General features: G+C 31.2%; 1 long non-coding RNA gene and 1 pseudogene across 1 annotated transcript; one reads left to right on the top strand and one right to left on the bottom strand.

Moving 5' to 3' along the window:
• Positions 1 to 675: 675 nt before the first annotated feature.
• Positions 676 to 4,030, bottom strand: LOC112789312 (disease resistance protein RPP13-like; annotated as a pseudogene).
• A 3,383-nt stretch (positions 4,031 to 7,413) lies between these two features.
• Positions 7,414 to 9,381, top strand: LOC112789311 (uncharacterized). The gene is made up of 5 exons (XR_003196235.3): positions 7,414 to 7,774; positions 8,287 to 8,361; positions 8,441 to 8,475; positions 8,942 to 9,045; positions 9,128 to 9,381. It is a non-coding gene; the product is annotated as an uncharacterized lncRNA (long non-coding RNA).
• Positions 9,382 to 13,109: the final 3,728 nt, after the last annotated feature.

Genomic DNA, 13,109 nt, shown 5'->3' with positions numbered 1-13,109 from the left:
TTCTAGTTTGTAATAAAATAGAGAATAGTATCAGATGTCATAATTTTTTAAATTATTATCCAATCATAAATTATATTATAGAATGAAACATGTAATACTAGAACTATTACTAGAACAGTCTATCATATATGGTGATACAAAAACGTGAATAGTCATAATATAATTTAAATGGTCAAATAATATCATAATCATTTAGAAGATTTTAATGGTAACAATAACATTTAAATTATAATGATAAGTGTTAAGGCTAAATTTGATTGAAACTCAACATTTATACTACTTCTGGATTCTCTGATAGAGTAAAGTATCATTTTTGTTCCCAACGTTTGAGGTAAATCCTATTCGTTATTCTTAATGTTTAAATCGTCCTATTTATATCCCTAACGTTTGTAAAAGTGATTCAATGTTATCTTGCCATCAATTACGCATCATGAGCGCTTTAGTTTGAGTTTTAAAATTCTCTTCTTGAAGTTAGAATACAAATGTTTGGGATAAAATCGATGATCTACTCCGAAAAATAGCTCATCAAATGTTAAAACTAATTCTTACAACATTTACATAATTCACTTTTCTAGGGACATAATTGAATCTAAATATAAATAGTGGGTATAATATTAAAATCGAACACATCCAAGTGAGACTTAATTGAGAATGAATACATCCAAGTGAGAATAATTGAAAAATATAATCTGATTTGTTAGTATATTTGATAGTAGGATAACATTAAATTACTTTTATAAACGTTAAGGATACAAATAGGACATTAGGAATACAAATAGGACCGACCCAAAAAGTTGAAAACGTTGAAGACAGAATCCTTACTCTTCTTTGATATTATGAGCTCACATCCATCCTTTTCCAAATTTGCTAGCGCATCAGACAGTGCTTGGGAGGGTTCCACAACTTTTACTTGTCTCAGGGAAGTCAAAGACCACAGTTCATCTGGGAGATCGTCCAATCTTTCACAGCATTTGATAAGCAGAGTTTGAAGGCATGGCATTGCACCATTGCCTAATTTCCAGTTCTCAACATTCACCCACTCCATCTCAAAATCCTGGAGCTGTGAGAAACTGCCTGCACGGCAATTAATCTCAAAGGGATCATCAAATTTATATGCTCCATGCAATTTCAAAAGTCGGAGTGTAGTAAGATTACCAATGGCATTCACCCCATCATCATTCATGAAGCTAATGCCTGTCAACGTTAATTTTGTAATGCATGCAGGAAACGCAATATCACACGTTGCAAGGTCCAAAGCTCCATCAACTTTTAAAGTGCTCAGATTGGACAAGTGCTGCAGGCTTTGTAACAATTCAATTGCTTTGAGCCCGATGTGCCAATCCATGTACCCGTAGTCATTCTTCCGTCTAAAGGAAAGTTCCAACTTGTTCAAATGAGTTAATCGCCGAAGGGTTGATAACAACTCATGCACATTCTTTTTCTGGACCGAGTGGATGTGCAAACCCAACTTTCGTAGCTTGGGAAACCTTCCGTTCTCTATCATGCGTGCAATCTGACTATTGAATTTAATCAAAGAGATGGTTTGCAGATTCCACATGACTTGATCACCTGCTTTTGAACCATGGTAGCCTCGTAGGATGATGGTTCCACTACTCCTTAAATACCTAAGTTGTTTCAGGTTCCATACTCTCCTAGGGAGATATATTGGATACGGCATCCCATATATGTCCAAAGTTTGTAAATTTTCTAGTGTGCTTATAGAATCTGGAATGACTTGACCACTTTCTCCTCTTGCCAAATTTATTCTTACATACCTTAAATGGATAAATAAGCCCAAGTTGGAAGGGACTTTGAGGAAATAGTTTTTTCCAAGATCTAATACCCGAACCAATTTGAACAATTTAAAAAGCCATTTCATCTCATTGGGGGTAAAACCATACCTTGTTGGGTCAAGGCAAAACAAAGAGCGGACACATGAATGGTCATTCTTGCTTGAAGAAACATACCGATCCATGCCGCATTGGATAGAAAGCCTGCGAGGTTTTGATGTCTCCAAAATGTTACTATTTGTGCAAACCTCAAAAAGCTTGTCCTCTTTGCTCTCAGTTATGCAAAGATCACGAAGAAGATCATGGATGCGACATGCTTTCACATCTCCATTAACATTCACTCGCGATGCTTGAACCAAGCTCCGATCAATGAGCTCATACAAGTAATCTTCTGCAACATCCTCTACATCTCTGGTCCCTGTTTGTTGAATAAATCCCTCAGCAACCCATTTTTGCAGCAATGGCCTTACAGAGATCTCACAATCTTCAGGGTAGATCCCCAAATACAGAAAGCAGGGCTTTAGTCTCCTAGGCAAGTTGTGGTAGCTGAGTTTGAGTACAATGTCCCTAACTTGGGTCTCATCTCGAGTAAGATACCAATTGACATTTCCCACCACTCTGGACCATTCCCTCTGTGATTTCTCCTTTTTTTTCAGTAACCCTGCCAAAACAACAATGGAGAGTGGCAAACCACCACAACTTTTAACCATTTGTTTGCCAAGATGTTCTAGATCAGAAGGACACTCTTTTCCTTGAAACACTTTCCTGAAAAAGAGTTCCCAGCTTTCATCATCACCAAGGAATTGAAGGTAATAAGGAGGACATGAACTCATATGCAATGCAACCTCTTTCAAACGGCTAGTAATGAGTATTTTGCTACCATTATTGTCGTTTGGAAAAGCATCTTTTACATCATCCCAGTCTTGAGTCTTCCAGAGGTCATCAAGGACTATCAGATACCTTTTCATGGCCAAGAAATTCTTAACCATTGGCTTTAGCTTGTCCACACCCAAGCAGAGAGGTCACCTGGTTTCTTTGTTCCCTTTTGTTTCTTTCCCTTCCTTTTCCTCCTATGCTCCTTCTCAGCGTTAGGCATCAAACACATGATGAGGCCAAGCAAAAGCTCCTTGACATTGCAGTCATTTGAAACATAAACCCATGCACGACAATCGAAATATGACATCACCTCATCCGTGTTATAGACCTTTCGGGCAAGGGTGGTTTTGCCCAACCCACCCATGCCGATGATGGACACAACGTTGCTTTGGGAACTCTCTTCCTTAAGCAGCTGGATCACTGCCTTGGATTCACCAACAAAACCAACAACATCACGTTCCTCCACAACTCTTCTTCTCTCGTGCACCCTCTCCTCGTCCCTTGCTGATGATGTTTCACCTTCTTGTGGGACGACATCGGTGAGCGTGATCTTGTTGTCTCTTATATCATTGACAGTGGCTTTTATGTTGTCTATTTTCACAGCCACATCACGGAGCAACTTTGCATGTTCAAAACCATGGAGCATCTTCCCCAGCTTGGTTCGACGCTTGTGCATAGCCACGTTGACAACAAAGGTGTCGATGACGTCCTCAGCTTCATGAGCGGCATCTCTGATCTGACGAAGAACTTCTTTGTCTATTTTTTTCTTGGTTCTCCCTTCAGAGGTTTCAAGAAGCACGTTTATGATGCTGAGTTCACTTTGAAGGGATCTAACCCTGTCATCCACGCCACATAGCAGATTGGCTTCACGTGCTAGTAATTGGGACAAGTTATCAAGGACAAAGGAAATCCCAGTGTCTGCCATTAGCGGGGTGTGTATGTAAGAAATGGATTGCTTTGTGTTTAGAAACTGAATTGGTGACGGTTGATGCAGGAAATTGGTGTTTTGAGGGGATTAAAGAGTGAGGAGCGATCTAATAAAATCTTCTCTTAAAATCTTTATCACGATAAGATTGGAGTAAGTGGATGGACATTAACGTGAAATACAAAAATGCACTTGATAATAGGTTTCTTTGTGTTTTCACTCATTGAGTCTTCGTCAACTATGCAAAACGTTAAGGTGTATTATTGCATCTTCTAAGTCTAAATAGGATGCTATTCTCTATGAATTTCTTTAACCACTATAACCTTATCCTACGGTTTTGCTTGTGGTTGAGGACTTTTCTGAGGTTGAAATGGAATGGTGAACTCTTGTGTACCCTTCTTTCCTCTTTCTCTATAAAGTAAGATTACCAACAACAAATTGAAGTAACTATTCGAGCAGGATCATCGCACTTACTTTTCAGATGCATAATGCATTAAGTGAAAAATAAAACCAGCAAGTTTGTTAATCATTCAGTAACAAGTCCATAATCCACCTATTACATGAGTAGATGTAAGTTGGTCTGGGAAAGCCGAAAGTCATATTAAGTTGTGCATTATTAAACACAAACAACACCAATTAAGCAAGGTGTGTTAGTTTAACACGTATTAGTGTCCAACACTTAAAAATACCAAAAATAATTTATACCAAAATCAGCCACTGAATTCAACTTTCATGTATTTATATATAAATATATGTATTGTTTAACTCATTTTCAATATCTATTTTATATTTTAACATGTATTTTATAGTAGTACTGTTCGGTATACACCTAAAATTGTTGTAAAAATATTCGCATAGTACAAATTATACACACATTAATAGGGTTTGGAAACATCAAATAAAAAAAGTATTTCAAATTAACTTAGTAGTAACAAGTTTGACACCAATAATATATGTTAAAATTTTTTATTAAGAACAACTTTGGCAGGATCTAGTAGCAGTGAATGTTGGCAATTTTACTTATTTTTACATTTCTAAATTCTTGAATGGTGCATGCATATCAGTCATTCTAGCTTATAAATTCTCGAATACTATATAAATCATGAAAATGCATACTTATATCCTACGTAGATGTCCTATCATTTTTAAAACTTTAGTGCTTCTGCATGTTTGTGTCGGTGTCTATTGTCAGTATGTGTTAGCGCTGATATGAGTGCTTCACAGGTTGAACATAACTAAGCAGCAAAATGCATAATCATGAAGTCATAACTGGGATTTATATAGAGCATACACATGCAGCCAGGGTTCTTTAGCCCTGAAAATCAGTTGGCATCAAACTCAACTTGTTTTGCATCTGTGACTCTAGAGAACCTTGTTTTCTTCCATGAGGATACCTGTTGAATTTTTCAATAAAAACTAATCACACTACTACTAAGGATGAGAAGAAGCTAAGCAATGTCATTAATCAAAATTTATTAGATTGAAACCTTATCATAGAATATCTTGAGATATTTATCAAGCATGACAAGTACAAACAATTATTTCAATAATCACAAGGTCACAAATACTAATCCTATTAAAACTTTTGTAGTCATGTTATTATTTTAAATAAATTCACAATCTTGTATAAGAAAAATATATGCTGAAATTACTAAAATAGAGGTCCCATTTCAATTTAACAACTGTCCTAATGCGTGTAGATCTCTGCAACAATTTAAAAAGGAAGGAAGTTGCCATAATAATGCATCAGCACTGCCAGCATTTGTGCAAAGGATACAATGAAGGTAGCTTTTGGCTTCCCCATATCACTTGGCATTATTATTTAGAAAAATTGAAGCCGTGAATAACAATAGTTGTGCTTGTCCAGAATGGTCAAGTACATTAAATGCATGAAGAATTAATATTAGAAAAAATATAGGTAACCAACAACTCTTTTGAACAATGTGTGAACAATGTGAATTAATAGGGTTAAAAGAGTAAATTTAATTAATAACATTAAATTAGGGTGTAATGTATTTTCATTTGATTGGTAGTTGTTCATATTATTTAAAGAGGAAGGGAGGAAATGTGCAGAAGTAAATTATTTATGCTATATTGTGTATTTTAATAAGTATTATATTATTTAAATATTAATTAGATAATATGTAAATTAATATTAAATTAAAATATTTTATATTAAAAATATTTTGCAGAATATTTGTTTAAAAATGTGTATATAATTTTATATAATTATTCAACTAAAATATAATACAAATTGAAATTTAGTTTATTGTTTTAAGATTTTAAATTTATTTTTTTTAAAAAGGACATAAGTTATTTATAATTTTATATTAGAGTTATACAAAATTACATTTTTATTTTTTGTTTTCAATTTTAGATTTGCTTTAGTTGCTGTATTTTGTTTTCTTATATGGTTTTTTTTATTTGCAAATAACTAAAGAAAAATGAATGAATGCGAAAGAGAAACATAAAAAAATATTATATTAAATTTTGGATTAACTTTATAATCACCATATATTTGAATGCACTTAATAAGAAGATATGTCAAATTTAAATTTACTTAAAAAAGTTTGGTATTCAAATTTAATCCGATCCAAATTAAACGGCTTATTCAATCCAATTCAAATCGAAAACCGATTAAAATCGCACTAATTTGGATTTGATTGAATTTTTTTTTGCAAACCGCTGGATCGGATCGGATTTCGGATCTACTTTTCGAAACCGATCCAATCCAATCCAAACCGCACAATGCGCTAGAATATTATTATTTTATTATTATATTTACAATTATACTTATAGCATGTTCAATTTGTTATATATTTTTATATAATTCATGTATTATTATTATTTAATAAATATTTTATATTCAAAATATTATTTATTTATTTATTTTAACAAACTTATAATTTTATTTCTATTGTTATGTTATGGTTGCCTTTTTAAAATATTGTTGAGACTTATTATGTCATTGTTGATTATTTAAAATTTGATATTGAGACTTGTTATATGTATTTAGTTTTTTTAATTTACAAAACCGCAAATCCAATCCAATCCAAACTGCTTGAAATGGGATCGGATTGGATCAGATTTTTTTTAAAAGATCATCCAATTCAAATCGCACCGCAAGTAAAATTAGTGTTCGGTTCGGATGAATTTTTGACTCAAAACCGTCGCACTGCGAACACCCCACCCCTATTATGTAGTATGTATAAGTAGACTAAATAATTTAATAATGAGATAAGTTGGAGAATTTGAATATTTGTAACTGAAATTTTTTATAATTATTATTATTATGACATTTTTAATGTATGCTTATTGTATTTAAGTAGTATTTTATGTTTCAGTTGAATAATAATAGATAAGAATTTTTTGTTTTAAATTTTTTTATTAAAAGGTGATTAGTTGATTGATTGATTTTCATCTTTTGTCAAATTATTAGAATTACTGATATGACATTATTAGCCAGAAAAAAGATAGCTTAAATTTATTATGAAAAAAAGTTGATATCAACTATTGTAAATAGATAAATAGATTCATTTGTGTCATGAATGTTAATTAAATTCCTAAACTAAGTTATCGTCTTATATATGGAGAGTTTAATTGGAAGTGTTGCATTTACCCAATCTGTTTAGTTAGTTATATAAAGGTTTAATTACTCTACAGGTCCTATAGTTTCACCGAATTTTTAATTAGGTCCCTATACTTTTTTTTTTTTAATTGAGTCCCTGTACCTTTTTTTTTCAATTAAGTCCCTGCCGTCAGTGTAACGTTTGAGATAACAGAATATTCCTGATAAAAAAAGAATATTCTTAGCAATTAGCTATAGAGACTTGGTGAAGTAATTTGAATTTTTTCCTAATACCCAAATAATCCCTCGCATTTCACTCCTAAGTAAAAAAGAAACCCTAAGTTTCTCTCCTCTTCTCCGTCAACGGTGTGTGTCTGCGATCGAGTGCAACAGTTTGTCCACGGCGTGTGTGTCTGAGTCTCCTGCCTCTGTCGCCTTCCCTCTGCGCTGGGCCCTTGTGCGTTGTTGTTGTCAGAGGTCTTCTCTACGGTTTCTCCGACCCAGGCGTCTTCGTTCCGTCGCGGTGAAGGCCCTCGCCTGGAGTCACTGTGCCGCACCTTGCCGAACCTCCGACCACGCCTCTGTTCCATCTCCCTGCAGTCGAAGTTTCTGCATGTAAGTGACAAAGAAAAAAGCCTCATTTTTTCAGTATTAAAACTTGATATTTATGTGATTTTTTTTCAAAAAAAAAAAGGGCATTGTTTGACTGTTGTTGCTGTGATGGTGGTGCTTTAAATAGATTCTACTATTTTTATTAAATTGATTTTGCTGTCAATGGGAGATTTGTGAAAGTGTGATGTATGCTGATGGTTTCAAATTATGAAAGTCTGAACCTTTTTTTCAAATTATGTGATTGAATGGAGCTACTATGGCATTGGATGATGAATTCTGACAGATTCTAACAGTTGTGCTTGAGGTGCTGGATGATTCAGATTCCTCAATCAAAGAGCTTGCTCTTTCAATGCTTGTTGAAATGCTTAAAAATCAGATTTTTACCCCCTTTTATACACTCCACTTTGTTTCATTGTGCCCTTGCCTATATTGGTAAATGCAACCATACATATTTCTTTTATGGGTTTTTTGAAATATATAAGAGATTGTTCTATCTTTCTATTTATTCTTTTCAGAAAGATGCCATGGAAAGTTCAGTCGAAATTGTTATTGAAAAGCTGCTTAATGTAACAAAGGATAGAGTTCCTAAGGTATCCATCATTGTGATGTTCATGTTTGTCTTCTTGTTAATTCTTCTCCTAATTTAAGCAAATTTCGTCCTGTTTTCAGGTCTCAAATGAAGCAGAGCACTATCTTTGTCACTGGTAATGCTAATGGGACTGTCTTTGTCACTGGTAGCTTTGATAATCTTGCTAGGATATATATCTCTTGATACATACATCATACATGTCTGAATATGAAAATATCTCTTATTTCCTCTATCATATATTTGAATGCCATATTGTATAGGCTTTAATGGTCATCATATGCTAACAAGACAGCCTCAAAACTAAAATTTACTATAGAAATAACTTGTGAGGTATTTGATCGTTTTCCATTTATAAGAGTACTCATGAGTGTTTAGCTTTGCATATTAAGTAGCTTCAAAGAAGTTTACAATCAAGATGTTTAATGCTCACAGAGACAGAGGAAGAGAAAGAAAGAAAAGAACCCATAAAAAAAAAAGAGAGGGGGAAAGGGCTTTAGGTTTCCTTTAATTAAACCAATCATGTATTTAATGAAATGGATTTTCAGCTTTACAATTTGTTATCTAACTTCAAGGTTTCACAGGTCTGGAATGCTTGTAAACCAAGTGTGGATGATACTGAACAGCCAAATCACGAGATAGATGTGTTATATGAGCATGAAAATGATGTAAATTATGTGCAATTTAGGTTTGTATTGCTCCAATATCTGATATACTGGTTGATAGATGAAATTTTTGCGTGCTAATGCCCTTTGCTTCATTTTTTGCAGTGGATGTGCAGTAGCATCTCGGTTTTCCACATCTCGGCCTGTGCGTCACTTGGCATCAGTTGCAAGACAAAGATCATATCCAAGGGAGATGGAATATTTGTTTATGCTAGAGCAAGCAGCCTTTAGGAATTTTTTCAATATATTTGTTTTTGAGTTTTTATCAGCCAAATTGGTTCTCTTGTTTGAGGGATTATATAGAATTCAATTTTTGTAAACAATTTTAGTTATTATTCTATCAATGATTCTTGTTATCATATGTCATATGCAAGTTCTTTCATTACTTGAGTGATAAAAATTGAATTTTATATTATACTTATTACTACTATTTCTCTGTTTTCATTTTAACCATTACTTTTTTTGTATATTCTTAAGATAAGGTATTTTGAAAGTCAAAAAAATAAAGGGACGGTATTTTTAGTACAATTTGTATATAAATAAAAAAAATGATAGTGATAAAATAAAAGGGATTATAAAAATATTTTTTATGTCGTAGAATCATTAAATAGGGATTATAAGAATATCTTTTATTGAATATTTATATATTTTTTTAAATTTTCAATTAGGTCCCTATATTTTTTTCTTTTTAATTAGGTTCCTAGAGGTATACAAGTAATTTCATAATTTACTAACATTTTTTTAACGTTTAACGTTAACAAGGACTAAATTGAAAAAAAAAATGTATAGGGACCCAATTGAAAAGAAAAAAAGTATAGGGACTTAATTGAAAATTTGGTGAAACTATAGGGACATGAGTAATTAAACCTTATATAAATTAGCTTTGGTGAAGTCAGATAGCTTAGCTGTTTCGGAAAAATTTTGGGGAGGAATCAAGTGAGAGAACATAATATGAGAAGACATCACATCCAACTCAAAACTTTAATATGTCAAGTTAATGGGTCTCTCATTTTATAAACTCCTCACTCTTCCTTATTTTTTTTATGTGGGACTAATTTCAACACTTCTCACACTTGCAACACTAACAGAAATTGATGTTTGATGGTTGTTGAGGGAGTGGATCCTCTCCAATGAAAAAAAATTGGATGGTGTCAATTGTGATCTTTCACCTTTTATTATTCTCTCTTATATTTAATTTTGCCCCACTTATAAAGTTAATGGTAAAAAATCATATTGTATTTTTCCAAGTGTTAAAAAAATTGGAGAGAATCTATTTCGGTTGTTAAGGGATGATATAATACATTTTTTTCTCAAGATATTTATCACGATAAGATTGGAATTGGGATAAACACAATAATGCATTCGATAATTATTTTATTATTCAGGACAGCTGTTTTTGTATCTTTTGGAAAGTTGCATAGTTGGGTTCTTTGTCTTCTCCTCATTGACTCGGCGTCAACCATACAAAACGTTAAGGTGCATTATTGCATCTTCTAAGTCTAAATAGGATGCTATTTTCTATGAATTTCTATTGTAGTTGAGGACCTACCTAGAGCAATGCAGCAAGTTTGTTATCATTCGGTAGATGATGAGTAGATGTAAGTTGGTCTTGGAGGCTCAAGTCACATCAACTTATGCATTATCAAACACAAACACACCTATGGAAATAAGAATATTATATGGTGAAATTACTAAATAGAGGTCCCAATTCAGAAAGGAAGGAAGTTGCCATAATAATTCATTATGCAAAGGATACAATGAAGTTGGCTTTTGGCTTCCCATGTCACTTGCATTATTATTTACAACAATTGAAGCTGTGAATTCAATGGTTGTGATAGTACAAAATGACCAAGTACCTTAAATGCGTGAACAATTAAATTAATAATGCATATATTTTGATTCAAAATCTCAACAAGCTCTAGTTACTCTCTGATTATGGGCTACGTATATGGAGGAAAATATGATCACTTAAAGAAAAAAGAATATGAATGTATGCTGAAATTACAAAACAGAGGTCCTGTTTCATTTTTTTCCGGGTATTATTTCCTTTCCTTTTTTTTTTCCTCTTCTGTGTTTCATGACTTTCGCCACTAGCTTATTTTTTTGTTTGTCTTCATCTTTATAATTTACATTAATAACTATGACAGTCTGAATTTTAAACTCAAGTATAGTAATAATAGATAGAATTTCTTGTATTTTTGTCATCACGTGTCATGTTAATATTATCATCATGTCAGTTTATACGTCAAACTTGATTCAAATTTTAAATTCTAAATTCTAAATTTTAATAATGATATTAATAAATTGGTGCCAAACTTTTAAGGGAAAATGTTAATGTCCTAATTATTTGGCTGTTTTTTTAGGATAAATTCTTAAATGGTGTTAAATTTGTTATAGATAAGTATTATATTTTAGTGTTATAGAGACTACTAGTACACAAAATCAATCTAATCATGTAAAAACTGATCCTGTTAAAATAACAGATTCAGTTACTTCCTTGTCAAGATAGCTAACATAAGTGACTAAGTAAAAGGCAAATGGTTGAAGCGTTGAAGCTGAGGAATCCCCCGGACGGCACAGAAATGAAGAAGATGATGATGATGATTTTTTGCAAAAGAGGTGTTGGAGATGCTGCCATAAAACATGATCTCATCTCCTTCTGATTATTTATGCTTGCAACAACAACACATAATCTTAATCAGAAAGTATATATTACTACTAGTTACTACTATAATTTTTTAGATCATGGTTTTGAATTTTGTACTTTACATTCGGTTGATTTCTTTAAATTGCGTCCTATAAGTATATATAAAGTTGAATAATTACAAATTAAATGCGAGGCACCACTTCTATTATAATATATAAAAAATAAGAAATACAGTAATGCTATAAGAAGCTAATCTATTTATTTATAAAAATATTATTTATACACTAAAATCAACTACTAAAATTAAGCATCAATATATTTGTATATAAATATATATATGGTTTAATTTATTTTTAATATATATATTTATATTTTAACATATATTTTATATTAGTGACTGATTTTAGTGTATACATAATATCATTGATTTATTTATAATCTATAAAAGTTTATACGAATTATCTATACAATAAGTTTTAGCTATCTACTTTTTTTCTAATGATGCAACATGCCTACATCGGCACTCTTAAACACATGGCAATATAGGAGACTAAAACTAAAAAACTCTTACCTATTGTTATTATTATTTAAATATAAATGATTAATTGAATGCAATAAATATATACATTAAAAGTGTTATAATAATCATAATTATAAAAAAATTTAATTATAAAATATAAATATTTAAATTTTATATTTTTTGTCTACTTATATATGTTGTATAAGACTCGTATTACTTCACTATTTGATCTATTTATAAAGTATGTTGCATAATACTCTTATTTTATATTTTAATTTCATACCAATTACTTCACTATTTGATCTATTTATAAAGTATGTTGCATAATACTCTTTTTTTATATTTTAATTTCATACCAATTACTGAAAACTCCTCCAAACAAGTTTAAATTTGGCACAACATCTCTTAACTAAGTACATTCAAAATTTTAAATATATTATAATAATAAATTTATTTCATAATTTTATATTATATTTTAAGTATTTTTTTTCTGATCTATTTTTCTTAACTTTTTTTATTATTTGCAAACAATAAAAATAACAAATAAAGAAAAAATATAATAAAAAATATATATAAATTTAAATTCCTGAAGTAATAAATTTTAATCTAATTCGTATTAAATTTTAGTGGAATAAGTAATTAAATATATAAGAATTATATACAAATTACTAAATAAAAATTTTATAAAATATTTTTAATATAAAATAGTTTAAAAATTTAATATTAACGTATATATTATCTAATCAATCTCTAAACAATATTAAAATATATTATATAGTATAATTAATTTATCTCCCTATGCATATTGCAAATCTCATTCTAGTAATATATAAATTCTTAAGTTTACTATAAACTTTTATATATCAATACTGGATCTATTTTGTAATAAGATAGAGAATAGTATTGGATGTCATAATTTT

Source organism: Arachis hypogaea, chromosome 3 (genome assembly GCF_003086295.3).
Source record: "Arachis hypogaea cultivar Tifrunner chromosome 3, arahy.Tifrunner.gnm2.J5K5, whole genome shotgun sequence".
In the NCBI taxonomy this organism is placed as follows: Eukaryota; Viridiplantae; Streptophyta; class Magnoliopsida; order Fabales; family Fabaceae; genus Arachis; species Arachis hypogaea.
The sequence above is the reverse complement of the archived record's forward strand: the minus strand, read 5'-3'. Positions and strand labels throughout refer to the sequence as shown.